Here is a 24,021-nt window from a genome sequence, read left to right on the forward strand (position 1 = left end):
AGTAAGAAGTATTAAGTATCTCAATGAAATTTTTTTAAACTGGATAAAATATGCCAACTGATCTTTTTTTTTTTTTCCAAAAAAGTAGGCCAAAAACTTAAAATAAGCTTGAACGTGTATTGAGACGCTAAAGAAAGAGTCACCCAAATTTAAATAAAAGACTGTGGATTGAGAGGTCCTCCAAGTGAGAGAGAAGGGAAAGTGCTACGAAGACATATCAAAGTTAATAAGGCAAGTTTAAGTGCTTCCAGAAAAGGTAGATCTTGGGGCGCCTGGGTGGCTCAGTCGGTTAAGCGTCTGCCTTCGGTTAAACATCTGCCTTCAGCTCAGGTCATGATCTCAGGGTCCTGGGATTGAGCCCCACATTGGGCTCCCTGCTCAGTGGGGAGCCTGCTTCTCCCTCTCCCCCTGCTTGTGCTCTCTAGCTCTCTGTCAAATAAATAAAGTCTTAAAAAAAAAAAAAAGGAAAAGAAAGGGTAGATCTTTTACAAACAAACAAGATTCACCTTGCCATCAGACTTCTCAACCACCTTCTCTGGATGTAAGAACACAAGTGAGAAATAAATTATTAAATCTTAAAAGAAGTTTAAACCTACAAATCTATATGTAGTATATCATTTACATATAAGAGTTTAAAAAAAACAGTATGAGAGCAAAAAAAATAAGTTCAGGTATATGCCCTCAGATTTACTACCAAAAAAGCCCACACTGAAAATATTTTTGCAGGAAGTATTCAAATAACACAAACACACACACACACACACACCACAACCTAGCAGAGACTGCAAAAAGTATAGAAATTAGAGTTTCAATATCTTGGTAAATTGACTACTATGTTTTTAAAGATAAGATCAGGGGCGCCTAGGTGGCTCAGTTGGTTAAATGACTGCCTTCGGCTGGGGTCATGATCCCAGGGTCCTGGGATTGAGCCCCGCATTGGGCTCCTTGCTCAGCAGGGGCTTGCTTCTCCCGCTCCCTCTATCTGTTACTCCACCTGCTTGTGCTCTCTCTCTCTGTGTCAAATAAATAGATATAAAATCTTTAGAAAAAATAGAATAAAGCTAAGATCAGAGAACAGGAAAAGAGGATATGCAAATAATACCCCCAAAATTGATTGAGATAGGGCTGGAGAATAATTGGGAAAATAACAATCATCTTCAAAGAAAACCTCCAATAGATATGAATAGGTAATTAAAAATGCACACATGCATACAAAAAGCTAGCAAGCATATCACAAGATGCTAAAAATCATTGATATTCAGAGAAATGCAATTAAATCACTGAGACAATACATATTTTAGCCTGGAAAAATTAGAACACCAAGTGTTGATGAAGATGTAGGTATACAGAAAACTTATTGTATTCCTTTTAGAAATAAATTCTATGGTTCTATTTAGTCTGAGTAACTACAGCAAACACAACACTCAAAAATTCCAGAGAAATTTACAAAAACTTCCATCTGGAAGACATCCAATATAAACAGGGTCATATCAAAGACACGCAGGAGCTAACATAAAGGAATTCCATTGATCAAAGACAGGCAACTGGAATATCAAAAATAATATAAACTGTAGTATGAAAGTGCATTCATGCATCGTGAAATTAGAAAAAGCAAAACACCTCTTTGGTCACCATTAAAGATTATTCAGGCATTAACTCATCAGAAAAAGTGAGAAATACAGGGAAAGAATCAGCTCTCATCTGTACAAACTCTTGTCAGGAGAAACCAAACTGTTAGTGAGGGAAAGTTCCTGGTGGATCACCAACACAGAAGGGAAGGTAGATTTAGAAAATTAACATTTTGTAATCCCTAACGAAGTTATGGAATTAGCCAATCCTCATCAATGGATGTTAAAAGGATTAAAAAGAAAGATTGAGGGAAGCTCTATTGGGCTGACACCTGATCTATCTTAACATGGCTAAACGTGGGCAACCAGATGGTCCGGGCTTCTGACTGCAATGCAGTAAGGAGGAAACAACACGAACTATGACATATCCTTGACAAAAAGAAATTGAACCTGACTCCAACCAAGTCTCTAGATACAACTACTAGTTTAGAGTAAATATAGGGGTAAGGGGAAGAAAAACAAATCATGATGAATCAATCAGTCAAATCAAGAATGTGGAACACACTATCGGACAAATAACCTAGTCTCTTTCCAAATAAATGACATAAGAAGTGGGGGTCTGGGAGCTTCTTAGAAATAAAATGAGATTTAACATGCATAACAACCAAATGCAGTGTTGGCTTCTATTTTAACAAACCAACTGTAAATAAGATATTTGTTGAGACAGTTGGAGATATTAGAATATAAACTGAGTATTGCATAAATTAAGAAATTATTGCCACCTTTTTAAGATATGATAATGGTATTTTAGTTTCATAAAAAAAATTATCTGATATATATATTGTGATTAGTGCCAAAACTTGTGCATTTGTTATACTGTTTCCTCTATATCTATGTGTGTTGGAAAATAATCATTAAAAGTTTGTTGTTGTTGTTATTGTTGTTTTTGAATAATAAAATCAAAGGGGTTCCTGGGTGGCTCAGTCAGTTAAGTGTCTGCCTTTGACTCGGGTCACGATCCCAGGGTCCTGGGATGGAGCGCCACCTGAGACAGGCTCCCCACTTAGACAGGAGCCTGCTTCTCCCTCTTCCTCTGCCACTCACCCTGCTTGTGCTTTTTCATTCTCTCTCTCGCTCTCTCTCTCAAATAAAATAAGTAAAATCTAAAAATAATAATAATAAAATTAAAAGTGGTACATCAATTTGGTAGCTTCATACGTTATCCAAAAATGGCATTTTTATCAACTTTAATAATGTGGTGAAATGTGTTTTCTATAATGATATGCCTTTTAAAAAGGCTGAAAACAAGGGGTGCCTGGGTGGCACAGCGGTTAAGCGTCTGCCTTCGGCTCAGGGCGTGATCCCGGCGTTATGGGATCGAGCCCCACATCAGGCTCCTCCACTGTGAGCCTGCTTCTTCCTCTCCCACTCCCCCTGCTTGTGTTCCCTCTCTCGCTGGCTGTCTCTGTCTCTGTTAAATAAATAAATAAAATCTTAAAAAAAAAAAAAAGGCTGAAAACAAAATTTTAGTATGTTCTCACATAAGAGCCCAAAAAGAAATCTAAAAAGTATTCCACCTTCATTTGGTAGGATAATGAGTAATATTTTTTATTTTTTTATATAATTCTCTATAGTTTCCATTATTTTCAAATTTCTAACTTTTATCATGAAGAAACACTTTTAAGAATAGCCTCCTTTTTTTTTTTCCTCATTGGAGTGAATGAAGATTGTCAAATCAGGATTTTATTTCTGGAATTTCCTCTCTCTCAAGAGCCATATACTTTTAAAAAATCCTCATCACAGCAAAATACCTGTGTTTCACTGACCTTTTTGGAACAGGATTTTCTAACGTCTCAGCTACAAGTCAAAGCACCTTTTTAAAAATCCTTTACTGAGTATATTGAGCTTTAAAATTGCCTGCTCATTTCCTCCCACATTTCTATTACTTCATAGAGCAAACCAGTTTTCCATAGTAGGTGACTGAGCTACTGAACCACAATGTCTAAACACTAATACCTGAGACACCAAAATTGCAATACAGCTGACCCTTGAATACATGTTTGAGCTGCACAGGTCCACTTAAACCCAGATTTTTGGGGCGCCGAGGTGGCTCAGTCGGTGAAGGCTCTGCCTTCAGCTCAAGTCATAATCCCAGGGTCCTGGGACTAAGCCCCACATGGGGCTCCTTGCTCAACAGGAAGTCTGCTTCTCCCTCTCTCTCCCTCTGCCTGTCATTCCCCCTGCTTGTGCTCTCTCTCTGTCAAATAAATAAATAAAATATTTTAAAAAACAAAATAAAATAAACCCAGATTTTTTCCCATACAGAGTACAGTACTATATTTTCTTTTCCTTACAATTTTCTTAATAAAATTTCATTTCTCTAACTTTATTGTAAAAATATAGTATATAACACACATAACATACAAAATATGTGTTAACTGTTAATGTTATTGGTAAGGCTTTCAGTCAACAGTAGACTACTGGTTAAATTCAGGGGGGGTGTCAAAAGTTATACATGGATTTTCAACAGTGTAGGGGTTGGTACCCCAACCCCAACCTCAAAGGGGTCAGCTATAATTTTTTTTAGTCAGTATCATCTTTTGAGTCCTAGCTATATGACTAACATACCATGATTAAAATGTTATGTAAAATAGTAAACATGCCATCTGATAGAAATCTGCTCCTTCATCAAGAAATCATGTCAATTAAAACTTAAAATATACCTCAGGAGGGAGCACTTTTATTTAGTTGTCTGAAGACCTTTCAGCAATGTTGGCAGGGCACCTAGTGAGAGAATCTGCCATTCCCTTAGCCAAAGAAGTCCTGGCCTTCAACAATCCTTTTCTTTTGCTAGTAACTTCCTCGCCCGGCCTTCCGTGTTGTGTGACTCCACTGGAGCATCTCTCTAATTGCTAGACGGGATGCTGCCCAATTTGTGAATCACTTGATAAAGCCAATTAGATCTTCAAATGAATTCATTTGAATTTTTGTTCTTTAACAGACTGTAGATGGCAGTGGGTGTGTGAAAATTTATAATTTATAATAGGATATTATTTATGTTAGTCAAAACATACACATTTTACCTGCACTATAAATTCTCCTTTCTAGGCTGCCAGAGGAGAGAAAGAAAGGCATTAGCTAAAACACTAGCTGAAAATATTAAAGCATTAGCTAAAATATTATACATGATAAAAATGTTATTTAATAATACATATCACGTTATATATATATATTAAGGGAAAAAATTAGCTTAAGAGAGAATGAGGGAGAAAAGTGCCTAGAATACTGAGAAAATAGTAAGTTCAGCCCTAAGTCAGAGAGGAAAAAAAAGCAAAACAGTTCTTGTTACTGATTTGGTTTGAACAACTGTCTCAAAATATAGGCTTCTGGTTTTCATTTCATATGTCAAATGCTGCTCTTTGGAGGGGTCTATTAGGGTGTTCTGAGACCTAATTTCCAATTGGCGGGTGAGGGGGCAGAGGGGGTTGCCTACACCAAAAAAGTAATTGTTCTGACATCAGCTGGGTGTCCTACAATTCAACTCAATTCTGACACTATCTATCCAGAGATAGCATCAGATCCCACAGATGAAGCGTTCAATTCTACAAGACAGTTCCCCACTTGACTATAAATCAAAGGTTCCCACAACCCCCTCCTCAAGTTCCATTAATTTGCTAGAGCAGCTCATAGAACTCAGAGAAACATTTTATTTACTGGATCACCAGTTTATTACAAAAGCATACAATTCAGGAACTGCTAGGTGTAAGAGAAAGGTAAGGTATGGAGCTCCCATGTCCTTTCAAGGTACCCTTCTCTCCCCACATTTCCATGTGATCACCTATTATTATTTATATATATTTTCATTATATATACATACACTATTTATATACTATTATTTCTTACCCAGAAGCTCTCTGAAATCTGTCTTTTTGGGTTCTGATGGAGGCTCCATTACCTAGGTCTGATTGATAAAAATCATTGCCCACTGGACATAGAACTCAACTTCCAGCTTCCAGCCCCTCTCCACTCCCCAGAGGTTCAGGGTGATACTGAAGTTCCAATCCTCTAATCACTGGCAACCAGCCCCCATTCAGGTGCATTCTAAAAATCACCTCATTTACCCAGCAAAAGGCTTTATTGCTCCTATCACATAGAAAATTCCAACAGTTTTAGAAGCCTTGTGCCAGAAATGGAAACAAAGACCAAATATATAATTCTATGTATAAATCACAATATCACAGGGAATATAAAAACCATAAGTGATTCAACTCGGTGAGACCACTTTGTGAGACATTTTTACCTTGTCTCCTTCCCTCCCAGAATTGTTCTGAAATTTTTGTAGTTTCTGCAGCCTTTGAGCCCAATAGTAAGGAACACACACACAGGCATCTTGCCCTTCCCCTCCCTATTTTTATTACCCTTCTCTATAAAAAGAAGAATGGAAGGGGGATTTTACAGGGCTTAACAATGCTTAGAGAAAGTTAAATCTTCATTCCCAAGCAGTAGAGGAGCAAAGGGTCATTTCGAAAGGAAACTGTATGCCCTATTTGGGATTATGGATTTTGAATTCAAATCCAGTTCAGGAGGACATAGAATATCTTTAAGTCAAAAGAGATGGGCAACCCAAGAAATCATATACCTTGCTTATAAGTATATACTTTGATATGGTTTGGGATGTTTTGTTTTGTTTTTGTCTGTGGTTTAATTTGGTTTGATGTCCATGTGGGAAACAAAGGCAAAAGAAAAAATTGAATTTCCTTACTCCTTACAGCCCATTGACAAGTCCTTGAAACAAGCAGAGTGACCTTCCTCTAGGAACTCAGGGGCCTCAATGTTATTACATTGCTAAGGGCAAGAGGCAATCTTAGCCAGACCCCCAGGATCCTGTAAGTCTTCTTTAACATATAAAAATTCCTTTGGAAACTTTCTCTCTACCCTCCCCCACCCCCAGATATATGATGGCAATCATCCCCCAAGTATATGGCCCACTGATATACATCTGAAGGGTGTCATGACTAGGGTTTTATTAGACAGTAATAAATGACCTCCTCCTAACAATAGCTAGCCCCCTCAAGGTCCTGGAAACCTTGCTTCCAAAATTCCTTAGAGATTTATGTTATCCCTAACTCCTTCACAACTTGAAAGTGTATGATCAGTCACTTGTCACAACCCCAGCTCTGTTCTTTCTGTGCACGGGGTCCTATCCCCGTGTTTTAATAAAACCACCTTTTGGCACTGATGGTGTCTCAAGAATTCTTTCTTAGCTGTCAACTCTGAACCCCAACATTTTCCTACATCAGGTGTGACACTGTATAACGTGGTTTGGTTTATTTTTAATAAGAGGTTTATTCTTTATCTTTGGAATGGTCACTTAAGGAGTTTAAATACAAATTTAGAATAAACATGCATCCACTCTTTGAATTAGGGTGTACGTGAGGGCTGCTACTACCTTACCCTTATACTCAGAAATTACCGATAAGGCAAAATAAGGCCAATCTGTGGGACCCAAGAATCTTTTAGAATTAAAAAGCATTTAAAGCCTAATTTCTACTCTCTGAAATTTTAAAGCAGAGCAATTTTTTCAGGATGTATTAGTTAAACCTGACCATAGTTCGGAATCAGTGTATGGTTATGGGACCCTTAAAATAATATGACCATCAAGGCTGGTGACACTGGTTTCATACTAAGATTACAGAGGAAGAGCCGATTTCAGAACAGTGCAATTCTAATGCTGGAAAACCTTCAGGGTCCAGACAGCCTGGTGTGGTGACTAGGAACAACAAGGAAAAATGGCTAAACATGGCTAAAGAACTGTGGTCCTGGGAGAATGAGTGTTGAGGCCTTTAGGCAGTGCTTATAATGTGGCAGGGGGGTTCTGGGTGGAGTTCAAACTTCTCCCATAGAAGAACCACACCTGGACTAAGTGTCCATGGGACCACAGAGACTTGGCATCAACAGTGACACCGTGATTAAGTGAGTTCTCACGTTCCTGGAGCAATATGGCAAAGGAGACCGTGCTCCTGATGCAAATGCTAGACACCATGCTAGTATAAAGGTTAGGGGTCAATGAAGCATCTGTGACAATATGAGGAGTAACTGCATTTGTTGTTTTAAGTTTGAGAAGCAGACCACATTGATCATACACATAATTTCAACTATTCAGGAGTCCTCAGTATTATTTTTTGGACATAAACTGAGACTATCCTTGACTATAATTATTGGCTTTCACAACTACTGGGACGTGAATTCTATATATGATGACATAATTTATAGTATAATACACCAGCTGACTCGAATGAATTAATATTGGTAAAGACTGGAAAGTCCTACATAAGCTTTTGCTATTATTTGCTACATTTGTTTTTTCATGCTGTTATGGGTTGGAAGAAAACTGCCCATAATGCTCAATTAAGTCTTTGATGTGTTTTAAAATAGAAAGTCATAGAAAACCATCCATTGTGCTCTATTTTGCATGTGCTGGTGAATATTTTTATTACTGATACAAGTGGAATTGAATATGATATATATTCTGATACATCAGTACCACTTAATAAAGTTTCATTCCATGAACTATTTGATGACAGGCACTGAAAAAAGTACAAAAGATTTTAGGCTACTTATGCTTTTAAAATGCACTAAAAATGTGTTAATAGTAGTAAGAAGCAAGCTTCTTACAAATTTTAAATAACTTACCCTGGAAAAATAAAACTATTTTTGGACTATTACACCTATGAACCACCTTTACAATCCTAAAATGGATGTAACATTTGTGTTCTAGATAAAAGGTTTCATCATTTATTGAAGTCCTAAATTGTTATACACAGACCTAGTTTTTAAATGGTTTTCCATTGACAGAAGACTATTATTTCTCAGAAGTTTCTGAATGTTTGATAATTGTAAATAAGGCCCAGTCTAGTTATTTTGAAATGCTACTCCAATCTAAGAAAAATTGTCCTAGAGTATTTGAGATTCCTACAGTCATACACACAAGAAGAAATGTTCGGTATTTTCAGTAAAAACAAAAGGATTTTATTTTTATTAACTAAAAAATATTTTTGCTATTACCATAGCTTGTCTTCTATATGAATTTGTAAGGTTGATCTTAAAACTGAAGTCCATACACAGGGTAAAGAATGATATCTACATAACAATTAGTAAGATACATTTGAGAATAAAGAAACGTTTCCAACCAAGATAAATTAACTTTATCTTCTTTCCCAGAAAATGCACAATTCTACCAAGAAGAATGTCACTGAAATCAATAAACAGTTCTTAATTTTCTCTAACTGGAGGGGCAGTGAGCGCTACTCTCCTGCATAAACTTTACTATAGAGTTCCCTTTTAGGCTCCCTGCCCTTATTTGTGTCCCTTGACAAACTTCTTAGCCACACAGGTAAAATGTCTAAAATGAAAATCTGATCATGCCTCTCCTATTTCTAGTCCGTCACTGGACTCCAGTTCCCCACAGAACAAAATCCAAATTCTCCAGCATTACATGCAGAGCCCATTACAATACAGACGGATGGACTGATTTTCCAAACTTAGCTCTGCTACTCCTTTCTCACGCTTTCTGCTCTAGCAATTCAGAACAGCTTACAGCATCTGAAGCATGCCATATTGTTTACATGTTCACATCATCGTCCACATCATCGGGCAGCTCCTGTCATTTGCAAATCATGTTGCCTCTCCTGGAATGCTCCCCTGTTCATGCTCTTGCCCCAAGCCACACTCATACACACACCTGTGTTCTGTCTGGACCTTTCCTTTTCCAATTTCAAAATCCAATTCAAGAGCTGCCTCTTTCCAGGGGCGCCTTAGGTGGCTCAGTCATTAAGCGTCTGCCTTCGGCTCAGGGTGTGATCCCAGTGTTCTGGGATCGAGCCCTGCATCAGGCTCCACCACTGGGAGCCTGCTTCTTCCTCTCCCACTCCCCCTACTTATGTTCCTTCTCTCGCTGCCTGTCTCTCTCTCTGTCAAATAAATAAAATCTTAAAAGAAAAAAAAAAAAAAGAGCTGCCTCCTTCCAAAAGGGTTTTACTGTCACTTGCCCTTCTGGTAACTCGAAGGAGAAATAATCATTCCCTACTCTATGTAACTCCGTTTCCTCTAGATGCATTTCTTATTGCAGTTTTTCAGGCGCTAATAAGTATACTCTTTCTCCTGCATCAGATTATTAGCTTCTTAGAGGCAGAGCCTGTGCCTGATTTGTATTTACCCAGGAGCACATGGAAGGCACTCCGTCATAGGTCTGCTTGATTGGCTAGATACAAAGGAACCTTTAAAGAATATTTTCTTGCTTGTGTTGGCTTCCAAGTCACAAAAGAACTCTGAGCCCTCAGTAGGCCTTGTTCTGTAACTGATGAAAGGCTTTTATCAATACTGAGCCATTGAACAAAGAAGCTTTTTCTGAAAACATAAGAACCATCTTCACTTACTTAAATTTCCAAAAACTTGCAGTAGCAAACCTACCAATGGCCTCTGAGCAAATTATACAAACCTATTTCCATTTCTGAACTTCTTGTAATTTCTAAGGGCAGATGCAGGGAGAGAAATACAAACGCTTCAGATAAAGGTTGTGAGCCTGCTTTAAATCACTTAGAAGCTCTGCTCTATGGGGCAAAAAATCATATTGAAACAAAATATTTTTACCAAGAACAGAATTTCTAAGATACTACATCCTTCAAAGTGACAACATAATGGGAAATTATGACCCACCAAACTCAGAGGAGCAACATTATGTCTGAAGAAATACAGATCAAATCAATGCTAAGCAGTGAGTCTTTTTCATGGAAAATTAACAAGGCAATCACCCAGGCTTCCGGGTGCTGAATCACTTGCTACCTGATGGAGGACCAATACTAGCGAAGAGCAGTGAATCACCTTAGAATGCCCCAGGCCAACCATGAGTTGATGTATCGTGACAGGAGTCATCAATAACCAATATATAGGTGTCAGTATATATATGCTGAGGACTGCAGAAGGAAGGCCTCGTGAATAATAACCAAGTGATACAAAACCTAATCCCTGCTTTCAATGAGTTTATAGTCTGGAAAGGGAAATAAGGCTTAAACAGAGAAAAGCAAATAACATGGAAAGGATGTGATTTTCAAACACAATGCAAGGTAACAAAAGATTAACTTTCTCCTTGATTCATTCCACCAACATTGATCGAGTATAACTGAATACCTAATACTTTGTCTCAGAGTGATACAGAACATAGGAACAATGAGATTTCTGAGGATAGAGACGTCTGTATGTGCACCTGTTGTCGGAAGACTCCAGGGAGAGCTCTGAACTGTGTTTTCAGAAGTAGGTAATATTTAGATTTGCAGAGAAAAAAAGGGAAATGGCCCCAAAGTAGGAAAATGGATGTGAATCAAAACACATTACCAGGTCATATTTTTAATGTGAATTCAAATCCTATAGTGACTTGGGTTTGCTGTGTTTCAAGTCCTGGACTCGTTCATCTATACACTGTGCATCTCTCCATTCCTTCATTCTTAACACTGACTCTTCAACATTACTGGGCTCTCTAATTCCACCCACTTTCTTGCCTCCCTAACAACAGAAAAGGAACAGAAGAAAATTTTCCTGAATTAAGAGAAGATGCACACTATAAATGATGCCTGTGTGAGTTCACAGATATGTCAAGAGAGATGGACACACAAAAATAATCTGGCTTGAATGTTTATTTGCTGAAAATTTTGAACATCCTCTGTGGTTAACAGGCTCATCTGATAAACATAGTCAACACCTCAATAAATAGCATCTATTTCTACTTGCTTCTTGGCAATTGCTTTCAGCCAACTTGCTCAAAGCTCTTCAAAGACGGGGAGCCAGACTTTCCACAGTTCTAAGTCACTCCCTGGGGGTAATTTGGGTGGTTCAGGGGACACGTTAATTCTTTCAGGCCACAAGGGACCCATTTCCTGAATATATAGTGAAAAACAAAAAGAGAAACACAATTCCCCTGAGCCCCAGCGATGGGTGAGAACTCTCCACTGGGCCTTTGGGCCACATCACAGTACCTACAGCATGGTGATTAGCACAGAGCAAGTAGAATTTTCCATTTTGTTTTAGAAAACGCAAGGAGAATGTCCACTGATGACTGACACTCTTATTCTGAAAATAATAAGTTCTTCACTATTTAAATCTTGTGTAAGAAAAACTTCTAGCTGCAACTGTGGCAGCCTTTCAAAAACACCAAAAATAAAGATGAATCGACACAACAATTTCAATGATAAACTGTATCCAAAGTTTAGAGATATCAATAGTTTTGTTAATTGTATTGTTCCTACACATAGATTTTATTTTGCCTTGCTTAAATATGAGGCAGTTTTCAAAAACGATGACCTACCCCAAAGGCTTCCTACAGACATGTCAAGGGTTTAGAGACTTTTTCAATTCTGATCTTGAAAGCACCTTGGAGTATCATTTAGCCTTGAGAAAGCAGATCCAGACAAGTACCCACTGAGAGGCTAAAAAATTAAGATCCTCTTCTCCAGCTGGATTTGTGCATAACTCCTGCTAAAGCCAGGGCAAATTTGAATCATAATGAGAAGATCATGTCCTTCAACTGGTTTACGGGGGCAGAAAAAACATTAAGATTTATGCTTCAACCAAGCCCCCTACTCTTGTCTTGTCGGGTCTATTTTTAAATCTCAAATCATTAGAAAATGACTGTTAAGAATTTTTTCACTTAATCACTTCAAATATTTATGAGCATTGGTGAAACTGCATGTAACTAGGGAGAATAAGGCAAGAATATGGAGAAAATGATGGGTTTGCACCACTTTTTGTGATTTGTGATTCCACAGGATTTGGTTATCAAAAATCACTCTGAATTTCTTATCATTAATCTGTTCCATTTTGGAAAATATAATTCTATCAACATAACCAGTAACAAGACTCATAACTTACTTTCTATAAAGGTGCTTAAAAGGCATCTACAAATTAGGCTGATCCAGTGTATCATTAGGTAAAGACAAGGAAAATGTAATTTAACCCAGGTAGGTCAAGAGAAGGTAACCACTTACAGAGATGTGGGAAGAGCTGAAAACAAGAAAAGTTAAGGTGACCAGAAAACAAGAAGTTGCTACCATTTTTAGGGCAGGTGAGCAAAGAGAGCAGATAGTATTACCAGAGGCAGGGATAGAAAGCCTGCACGCATGAGCTGGAAACAGGCAGAGCTGGAAGCAACCAGGAGGGAGTGGCTTTGTGACTGGATCTAGAACCTTGGAGGAGATGCAGGCTCGGTGTGAAACACCACTAGAAGCACCGTGGGCTTCTTCCCAACCCCTCTTGCCAGTGTTCTGGCAGGTCCTCTCTTTGGCCAAACATAATCAGAAACCCTCTTTGGCTATGGGAGAAATAGAGCTAGATATTAGCGACCAATTCAAAGCACATATGGCATCTTGTAGGACAGCACCACCAACACACAGTGTATCACAGACAGCTGGAGACATACTGGGTTTTCAGTAGGCTAGTTCATAGTTCTATGAACCCAAGTTTTTCTGGGTGACAAGGTAAATGTATGTCTGAAGGATTCTGTGGCCCTCTGGCTCAATTCTGCTGTGAATTATTTCCTTGGTCGTATACACAATTGTGTGGGATAACTTTATTCTGAATAAGTCATTCCATGAGCCTACCAATGGTATGTCAGGAGCATTTTTCACAGAAAGGCTGGATGACGTGCATGAGGAACTCTTTGTACTATTTTTGTAATCTTCTGTAGATTTGAAATTAATTTGGAGTAAAATGTTTAAAAATAAAGAAGGCTAGGTAGGAGAAGAGGAGTTGTTCCTGCCAACAAGGAGACTCAGGAGGAAAGAGAATTCAATGTTTAGCAGGTTCAGGGAGAAATATATTAATCAAAACTGCATACCTTCTTTATGTTTAAAATAAGTAATTATTAAACACACTGCTGTAACATAGCATTTTAACTTATTACAGACTTTTATTTTCCCCAATCAGGCCTATTCAAAATATTTATTTAAAGTATTTTTTGTTTTTTCTTTTACTTATTTGGTTTATTCTTTTATTACCAGGGAAATATCTTCTCTATAGATTTTGTTCTGCATGCAGATTTTTCTTAAACTTTTGAGAAGGATTACTTTTGACAGGGGCATATATTTTCCAAAAAGAGCTAAAAATTTAAATACCAAAACAAACTCAGTCATTCCTAATGAAGTCTAAGGAATTTGTATTCTTTTCCTTTTTTAATTTTTTAAAAATTTTTTTTACAGTTCATTGTATTTCAGCTAAGTCCTTATCTGATTGTTCTCTGGGTTGCTAATTTGCCCTATCACTTCAACTTGCAACTTGAATCTCCTCTACCCATGAAAAGTGCTCAGTGGATAAGCCAGTGAGTGTGTAGTACCAGTGCTCTGCTATACTTTTATTTTCATACAAAGGCATCATCCCCTTTGGAAGGAGAAACATTTTTTTTTAATTTATTTTTGCCCACTTATTAAAGGAATTACTCTTAGATTCCTGAATTAACTGGTTTCCTATTTCCAATTTACTCTAATCACATTTTAGCATCTTCAATTGACTGGTACCCGGACTAGCCACCCAACTGACCTGCTCCTTAATCTGGCATCAGCGAAGAAGGAATCTAATTATGAGACTGAGACAGTCTAGTCCCTGATATCACTTGTCCATTTTTAAAAAAGAATGCAACACTTAACTTGTGTTCACTTGAGGTTTTTGGCAATCCAATTCTTAAGCCACAGAAGGATCATTGGTGGGGCGCCTGGGTAGCGCAGTCGTTAAAGCGTCTGCCTTCGGCTCAGGGCGTGATCCCGGCGTACCGGGATCGAGTCCCACATCGGGCTCCTCTGCTATGAGCCTGCTTCTTCCTCTCCCACTCCCCCTGCTGTGTTCCCTCTCTCGCTGGCTGTCTCTCTGTCACATAAATAAATAAAATCTTTAAAAAAAAAAAAAAGAAGGATCATTGGTAAGTGACGAGGAAGGTAGAACAAGAAAGCCAAGATGACCACATGATGAAACAGCCAGGACACAATGCTAAATGCCTTGAGGAATTTAGATTTGAACTTGATGCACTGAGGAGCCAGGAAAGGACATCAGGCAGAGGAGTGGTTTGAACAGACTGGCATTTTCAAAATTTATTCAAAATGACAAGGTTCTTTTCAATATGCAAATGTACCTCAGAAGTTAAGTCTCTGTCATTCGAACTTGCAGTGAGATATTTTGAACTGCTAATCAGAGGGCAGCTGGAGAGGACTAGGTTTTGAGGAGGTGAAGATGGACAGTGCCAAGAATAGATTTTGTCTAGAGACTGCTGTCTACAGCACATCACTCTGGAAAATTGTCCCCGGTCACCTGCGGCAAACGCTAGAAGTCGTATATATCTATGAGTTTAAGGCCAGTATGCACAATGTTGCCCCAGGATATGGTTCTAAAACAAGGCTTCATTTTTTAAAATTAAATTAATTTGGGGATTAGACTGATTGGAATGTGATTCGATCACAAAATATTATGAGTGAGGGGCCCTAGACATACAACCTGGCTCAGAACAATACGTAATCTGACCAGCTCACACCACCTTTCCAAAAAAGTAAACCTTTCCCTGATAAAAACCTACTAAATATACTACCAGCATACTTTTAAAAGCAGGATTTCAAAGAACAAAGCCAGAACTTGTTGAAGCCAGAGCTGATGTCTTTTCAATCAGTTACTTTGCTGAACTTTAGGAATGTGTAACTAATAAGGGCGCCTGGGTGGCTCAGTCAGTAGAGGGTCTGACTCTTGGGTTTTGGGTTTTGGCTCAGGTCACGCTCTCATGGGTTAAGAGATTGTGTTGGGCTCTGTGCTGGGCAGGGAGCCTGAGATTCTCTCTATCCTTCTATCCCTCCCCACCGCTTGTACTCTCTCTCTCTCTCAAATAAATAAATAAATCTTTAAAAAGATAAAAAGAATGTGTAACTTATATATATATAAAAAAACACTTTCTTTTTTTAGCCTTTCTCTTTCCGCCATCTTGTGAGAACAGTGACAGAGAGGCTAAAGAACAGAGGAAAATGATACTTGAGGGAAGAGCACAACGTGACGTGACAGAAAGGGTTTTTGAAGCTGTGTTTGGAAGCCTGTGCAGGGTGCCCACCTGTGGAGGCCTGCTAGGAACAGGACTCCTAAAACGACACTATGTCTGGAAGGCTGTGGTCCAAGGCCATTTTTGCTAGCTGTAAGCAGGGTGTCTGGAACCAGAGGGAGCACACAGCTTTTCTTAAGACCGAAGGGGTTTATGCTCTAGATGAAACTGAATTCTATCTAGGCAAGAGATGTGCTTATGTGTATGAAGTAAAGAACCACACAGTGACTCCTGGTGGCAAACGGAACAAAGCTAGAGTAAATGGGGGAAAAGGAACTCGTGCTCATGGAAATAGTGGCACAGTTCATGTCGAATTCCAAAGAAACCTTCCAGCTAAAGCCATTGGCCACAGAATCTATGTGATGCTGTACCCCTCAAGGATTTAAACTTAATGAAAAGTAAATAAATAAAGGTGTAGATTTGTTCTCTCGTAATTTTTTTTTTTAATTTACTTTCTATATTATCATTTCCTGAAAAAAGTAAAATGTCTCTGTGATACCTTTATAAGCAACTCTAAGTTTGACTGGTAATTTGTGCATCCAGATTATGCTCAGCAAAGCATGAATCATATAGATCCCATTATGTGATTATGCAAATGCACACTAAATATACAATTACAAGCATATATGGGCAGTGAAATTTAATTAATCATTATGACTTAGCTCACTTGCCCAATGTAGTTTTATTAACTAACAGTCCACAGATGTGTTTCCTCTCTTGATTCATTTACATTTTAATGCCATGTAGAAATGATAAATTATTGTAACAGCAGACGATAAAAACAGATGGAATAAACATAATTGAACCCAAGATGATTTACATAGGTTTGAATTGAGCAGTTTGTGTATTTAAGTCAGTATTAAATGCTTTATTCTTATATTGTGGCTATTTAGGAAGAATTTCACACACACACACACAGGCATTCAAGCCAGCCAAGGGCATTTATAAATGCATATTTAGGGGCACCTGAGTGGCTCAGTCGCTTAAACATCTGCCTTCGGCTCAGGTCATGATCCCAGGGTACTGGGATCGAGCCCCGTGTCAGGCTTTCTGCCCAGCAGGGGAGTCTGCTTCTCCTTCTCTCTCTGCCCCTGTTCCTATGATCTCACTCTCTCTCTCAAATAAATAAATAAATAAATAAAATCTTTAAAAAATAAAATAAAATAATAAGTAAATAAAAATGCATATTTAAAGGATATTAAATAGCTTTTAAAATGATGAGCAACCACTAATTGTACTTAAAGGTATAAATAATAAAAGAAAAATGTGATCAAAAGGATCAGACAGAGTAACCTAGTGATTATAAAAATTATCAATAAACACTTATGCTAAGTGAAGTGAACATCTGACAAATTACCAGGTATAATTGAAAATCTCAGCCACTTATAGATTACATTGTCTCCTGGAGGGCTGCATTCCAAACTTAAATAATTGATGATCTTTCTAAAGACGAAATCTAAAACCATCAGAATCACTTCATTCCATTCCAAAATAGTATTTGTGTGTGTGTACATGTGTATGCATCTCCGAGTCTTTTAATGGGCATACATTTGAATTGACATACAGAACTATTACTCCTGTTTCTTTGAAATCCCATCAAATAAAATTGAAATTACATTAAAAAGTCAATATTTGGGGCATCAAATTTCTCTGGTGTCAAAAAAGTGAAGAAAACTTGTCCTCATTTGTCAAAAAAAGATTACAGGAACAGCAGAAGACAGGAACTGGTTACCAGAAAATGACTGCTCAGTGGTCCGTGGAAAGCCTTCCTTCCCCTGTTTATATCATATGATATTCCTGGCGGAATCCTCCTTTGGTGGGAAATAGAGGATTATAAATGTGTGGACTTCAAACTACCTTCGCTCTCCTTTAACAGTTATTTTCACCATAATTCATCTCTCACGTGGTATCCTCAACCTTAATACTTTACTTCTAACTTTATGTGCATGGTGCTAAAAGAAAGAGCCTAAAATTGTGTGAAAAACAGAAGAGCATTTTCTTCTCTCTTTTTTTTTTTTAGGATTTTATTTATCTGTCAGAGAGAGAGAGAAAGAGAGAGAGCACGTGCGCAAAACCAGCTGAGCAGGGAGCCCAGTGCAGGACGCAATCCCAGGACCCTGGGATCATGACCTGAGCCGAAGGCAGATGCTTAACCAACTGAGCCACCAACGCATCCTGAGAAGAGCATTTTCTAAAACTGAATTAATTTAGAGCCAAATATGGATTTTTTTTTTTAACTTTAAGGATAGGCATTGAGCTTCATCTTGCCATATTGCAGAAAAGAAATTTTTTTTAGCCCTGGACTGCCCAGAAGTATTTGAGAACTGGGTTTACCCTTTCAGGTTAAAAAGATCAAGTGTGTCTGCTATGAAGTCATTAAGGCTAATAAATATTGCAATGTCAGGAGAAGTGGGTCTTGAAAGCTACACCATCTAGGGAACAAGGGCGAGCTGGAGACAAGTCAGCTGTAAAGTTAAGATTGAGGTTCATCAGAAGCAGCAGAACTAAAGTGGGCGAGAACCAACCACTTGGCAAACAACAGACAGGGGTGTTTTGTTTTATTTTGAAACTTGCAAAAAATTAGAAAGCCAAGCAGGTACAGTAAAATAGTTGCACTAGAAAGAAAATGATAATTACTATTTACACGAGGAAATCACATATTGTTCTTTGGCCACAGTCATCATTGGTGCTTGAGGTAAGTACAGTGGCTTATTTTTTATTTCTAATTCTATTTCTGAAATAAAAAGATACAATGGACTGTGGAACATGGATGCCCCGTCTCTCTCCATACCCACACCTCAATCTGCGTTCGCTGCCGTAACCCCTTCCTGCACCATTTGTATGTTCTCAGTGCTGTCAAGGAGGCTCTGCAATGCTTAAAAATAAAACAAAATAGTTGTGATGAATCAGATACGAAAACTAGCTACCTTAGAACTTCATGAAAAACTTAAAACCTGGTAATTTCTAGGCTTTATATCTACCCTGCGTTGTTGGCAAATACGCATTTATTAGCTTACATTTCCTTAAGTAACCATAAGAAGGTCTTAAAATCCTGCCAACATTTTCTGGGAATTATCAAACTTTTCAGTATTACATACTATTAAGCTACTGTTATTGGTAGCGATGGAAATTTTGCATTTTCAAAAATAAAAAATAGTTTCATAACAGCAAGTCTTTACTCTCTACAGTAATGCTTGGTTTCTAGAAACTTTGATACCCATAATGAAGTAAGTAAATTACATTTGATAGTGCTATCACACCATCTTTGTGCCAATGCTCAAAAGCTGGGTGAAGACCTCAAGCCAATGTCCTGTATGACTGGACTGATATGCTGAAGGGACCATCAGAGCCACATTCTATCTGTACTGCCAACTCTGCCTGCATTTGCAGAGACAATTTCCATCTCCACTTTACCATTGTAAAGAAGTGTGCTCAGAATGGTTTCGATGTCAACCATGGAAAATACTACCTTGCAAATTCCCTGTTCATAGGTATATTTCCAAACATTATTAATTGAGTAAATGTATGATCTCTACCACAGAATCCTGTTTTTGCCTTCATTCATAGAAATTTAAAATACTGTTGTTGCAGCACCTTTACAAATTTGATTCGAAACTGTGGTAGCCGTGCAGGGCTCCAGCAATCACGCAATCAGACTACAGATTATATTGCATATACAGCTTCTTTGGGTCTCCAGAGGTTTAATAATTTTGGTAATTTGTTCCAATTGGCTTTGTTGCTGTTCTACCTTCTAGTTCTTTGGCATTTTTGTTGATTTCTGCTCAGAGCAAACTGTGTTTTTTGTTAGATTATCATAGCTCTACATCTTCCATGATTTAATATGCTAGTTTCTCTTGGTTGTCTGAGCCCTTCAATTATCAGCATTTTGAGATTTTCTTTTTTTTTTTAAATCCCAAAAGACCAAAAGAGATCCAACTCACCCGCAGTTAGAGGTTTCTGGGCAACTACATGCCCTGTGGAGTTTGACATTAGGCATTTCCTTCTGAACTACTTGGTCCACAACACCTTGAGGGAAACTGGGGACATAATTCTACCAATCTATTTTCTGTCTCAGTTGGATGCATGTTCATTGGTTGATCCTTCACCTTCAACTTAGCCATAAACAAATGGTGCTGACTCCAAAGTCAGTGATGTAATTTTTGTGCAGAGTGTGCTAAATGAAATATAACTTCCAGATCTGCGCTGAATGCTTAACACGCCTCATTTTATGACTGATCATAGGCCCTCTCCAGAATTCACCGCTCAGTGCCCTCCAGCTGTGTTATGCTCGAAATTTCTGCGGCCACTTTTCCTTCCTTTAACAAAGGAAGTTCATTCCTGCTCTAGAAATACAGCCGCTGTTTCTAGAAATCTCTGCTCCAAAATCTTCCTTACTTGCACCTTCCTACCATTTCAGTCTCAGATGAAATGTCAGTGGTGCCTTACCTGATTTCTCATTCAGAATGAGTATCCCCACCCCTCACCACACCGCACAAATAAGGAAGTTTCCAGGCAGTTCCAAGGTAGAAGGCAAGAAGGACTAGCACCCTAAGCTGATAAACAAGCCATTACTTTGTAGGGTCAAAGCTCTGAAAGTTAAACTTTTTCAGAGTTTCAGAAGTTGATATAAGGTTAAAGTCTGAGCTTTTTCATAATACAGTCTGGAAGTGCCTTTCGTAACGGAATGATGATCCGTATTATTTTCATGAGGAGGCCATTTGATTTCATTTTAATTGTTTGCAAAACAGCATTCTATGTGAAAATTTTCAGGAGATGAAGAATAAATCTGAAATGATTTGTGAAGGCACCTAGCCCTGCGCTCGGGACACAGCAGATGATTAATAATACTTGTGACTGACTACACATGTAGCATATTTAAAAATGACAATGACATTCTCTGACAGGTTATACTAGTCAACAATGTAGTATGGATTAAGGGCTGCTGAACTGAATTACAGCCACAGAATCTCTCTCCCACTCTGCTGCTACCAAGAGTATGTCATTTTGTAGTCATTCTTTTCCTTTTCCATTGGGAGCTCTTTTTGGAAGGCAAAGACTTAGGGAGACTGTAGCAAACCCCTGTTGGGTTGTATATTCAGGCTCTCTTCAGCAAGAAATCCCCCCTCCCAACTTGATGTCAACCAATAATGGGGCTCCTGAAGCCACGCGTCTATATGATTTTGCCCTAACTAGGCCAGTCAGACTTTTTCCACGTACTTAAACTTCTGATATAAAAGATAAAAAAGCTGACAGTTGTGAATATTGGTAAGATAAACAGTAGAGTTCTATATCTGTCCAATATAGAAGCCATTAGTAGGTGGCTACTTAAAATTAAATTTCAATTTCAATTAACTAAAATTAAAAATTCACTTCCTCAGTTGCGTTAGCCACATTTCAAGTGCTTAATATTATAGGGCCTCTCCATCACAGACGATTCTATTAGACAGATTTGCTCTAGAAGAAAACTCAGCAAAGTACATCCCACAGACCAAATCTTTTTGTATAAACCATGAGATAAGAACAGGGTTTTTTTCATTTTAAAATGGCTAGAAAAAAATTTTAAAGAATATTTTCAGATATGTGAAAATTATGTGAAATTCAAATATCGGAGTTCACAAATAAAATTTCATTGGAACAGAGCCATGCACATTCATTTACATATTATAGATGGCTGCCTTCATGCTACAGTAGCAAAATTAAGTATGTGCAACAGAGATCATATGACCAGCAAAGTCTAAAATATTTATTATCTTCTCCTTTATAGAAAAAGTTTGCTAACTCCTGCTTTAGAGAGAGGTGCTAAGGTCTCTAAAGCTTTCTCAGATTCTGAGAATTTGTGAAAAGACCAGATAACACATACACTGGCATGCTAATGACTTTCAGTTATGTGGAAAGGCTTTTCATTTCTGTGATGGGGACTGGAAAGGAGAAGGACCACTGTTAAGAAGTGGTGTTGGAGGAAATAAAGGGGAAGAGTGTCTTCTTCCCCAATATCAACAGGCAGGTGTTGGAGCCTCATTATTATACTGTGCTTACTTCAGTGTACTCAGGTCTCCAACTGCCTAAAAAGGAATACAAAAAAAGAAGCCCTAACATTTCCCTCATCTAAACCAGGGGCTCCTAGATCTCCCCTGTGATAGTCCTGCTAAGTTCCCTTTAAGTGAACACAGCACCAACTCCCCCTGCAGCTGCACAGCTAGACACACAGCCCAGAGCTGATGGGCATAATTAGGCTTCAAACCAGGTGTAAGTGCAATTGGGGTGGAAAATATGTCACAGCATTCTTGGTGAACTATGAACTCCTCCCTACACCAAAAGGAGGTACACTGGTTATGTGTGACTGTTTCTTGAAAAGATGTCATTACATCAGGGTAATCACAAGTCAAGAAATGTCCAGGGTCATCCACATTGTATGAGTTATACTTTATGGGGACTTGCCATAAATTGACAGAAGAAAAAGAATCCTAGGCAGAAGAATACAAGAGATCAAGAAAGAATTCCTGAAATGGGTACAGATATGAAATTGTCTAGGGGCTCCGAAGAAAGTCTGAGCTTCACGGAAATTCTGGGTCACTTGCTGTGACAAGTAATTCTCGACTCAGGACTCTCACAATAGGAGACTCCAGAGATTCTTCTCTCTAATAATGAGCCTGACAAATCATGTTTCATTTTCTCAAGGAGGTGCCAGGTAATCATTTTGCCTCTAGCTCTAATATAATCACTATGGTAAAGTGGGTTAGAGCACCAGCATGATATCAGATGACCTGAATTTGAATCCTGTCCCCACCACTTAGTAACTGCCTCATTTATCTCAACTGTAAAATAAGATACCTACTTACAAATTTGTTTGGATGAATAACCAAGATATAGTTCAAATGAAAGTGCTTACCACTGAAATAGGCAAGAGCAGTAAACATGGATGCTGATTTGGAAGATATTGCTAATGGCCTAGCCAATGTCAATCACTGCCACCACTTTCTTTGCAGATTCCTGAGAATGTTCGGTCACTGTCTAGATCCAAGCAACAGATCATGATCTGTTTAAATCCAATTTGACAACCTTGTGTCAAACTTTCCCAGTCACCCTTGCAGTTAGGGCTTGTCAGGTGTTCTAATTCTAGCCAGTGAGACCTTACTAGAAAGTGCCTGGATGAGGGATGGGATGGGGGTAGGGGGGAGACAGGTCTGGGAAAGCTTTGGTTTTCTCAGACGGAAGGGGGCACACAACGAAGTAATATATATGAAGAAGAGGCCACAAGAATTCCAGAGCCTCTTCCATAATACCCCACAGCGGCTGGACCAATAGCCAATACTCCAGACTCCCCGTGTTGTGAGAAAAATGAACCCCTACCTATTAGGCATCATCTTACTTTCACCCATTCTTAAAAATGGGTTAGATAGAATAAAAGTACCCAAACTGCACTGATTAATTTTTTCTCCTAGAAACGTGCAGGTCACCAATATGGAAATGGGAAAAGAAAGAAGTAAAAAGTGTCACCTAGGGTTCCTGTCCCTTACAATTACCTTCTAGAGAGTATGCCTTTAAGTCCTGATCCTCTCCTACCCCATTAGCAATCTACAATGCCATGAAGAGGTCATTGTGGATACCACAAGCAGCCACATTTCCCGCTGGCTGAAACCATCTAATGCTACTGGGAGACAGACACAAGGACAATAAAAAGTAGCTAACACTTTTCAAGTATTTACTATATGTAAGGATCTGTTCTAAAATGGTTATACATATTGACTCATCTAATACAATTCTCCACTGACATCCAGTGCTATTATTAACCCCAATTTAGAAAATGGAGAAACTGAGGCACAGAGGAGTTGAGTGATTTGCCTAAGGCACCAAAGCCAAAAGATGATGGAACCAGGATCCAAACTCAAGCCAAATTTAAGCACTAGGTGCTAGCACCTCTCCCTCTGAGGTGGCAGTAAGCTTGAGGTTCAGCAAGGTAAGGAGTTAGATGGATTTCGTGAACTGAGCTGGCAGACCTTTGAAAAACCCCAATCTCTTATTTGGCCAAGTCATCTCTTTATCAAGCTCTTCTACCTAGGAGAGGTAATAGGGTAAAATAGGGTAAATACAGGTCAGTCGGTTTAGAAAGTTAGCCAACCTAAAATGCCTACCAACTACTAGAAGACAGTGGAAGGTGTTTAGCTTTGAAAATAATGACGAAGAGACACACCTATGGGGAGAGGAACTCCCCAGAAGAGAGATCTAAACGTAGCACTCCTGAATTTAGAAGGTAGGACGCCATTAATGCCCTCCTGAATCAGCGCTCGGGCTGTCAGGATGCAGCCCTTACTCTACCCTCTCCCTTCACCCCGACACCAA

The 24,021-nt window shown here is 38.6% G+C and overlaps 1 long non-coding RNA gene and 1 pseudogene across 1 annotated transcript in view; one reads left to right on the forward strand and one right to left on the reverse strand.

The window, feature by feature from the left end:
• The window catches only part of LOC123789326 (uncharacterized), a 433,455-nt gene that overhangs the window by 217,345 nt on the left and 192,089 nt on the right, over window positions 1-24,021 (reverse strand). The gene's annotated exons all lie outside the window — the stretch shown is intronic.
• LOC123789325 (large ribosomal subunit protein eL33 pseudogene) lies at window positions 15,735-16,104 on the forward strand (annotated as a pseudogene).

Source organism: Ursus americanus, chromosome 3, assembly GCF_024610735.1.
Source record: "Ursus americanus isolate L20-20 chromosome 3, mUrsAme1.1.p, whole genome shotgun sequence".
In the NCBI taxonomy this organism is placed as follows: domain Eukaryota; kingdom Metazoa; phylum Chordata; class Mammalia; order Carnivora; family Ursidae; genus Ursus; species Ursus americanus.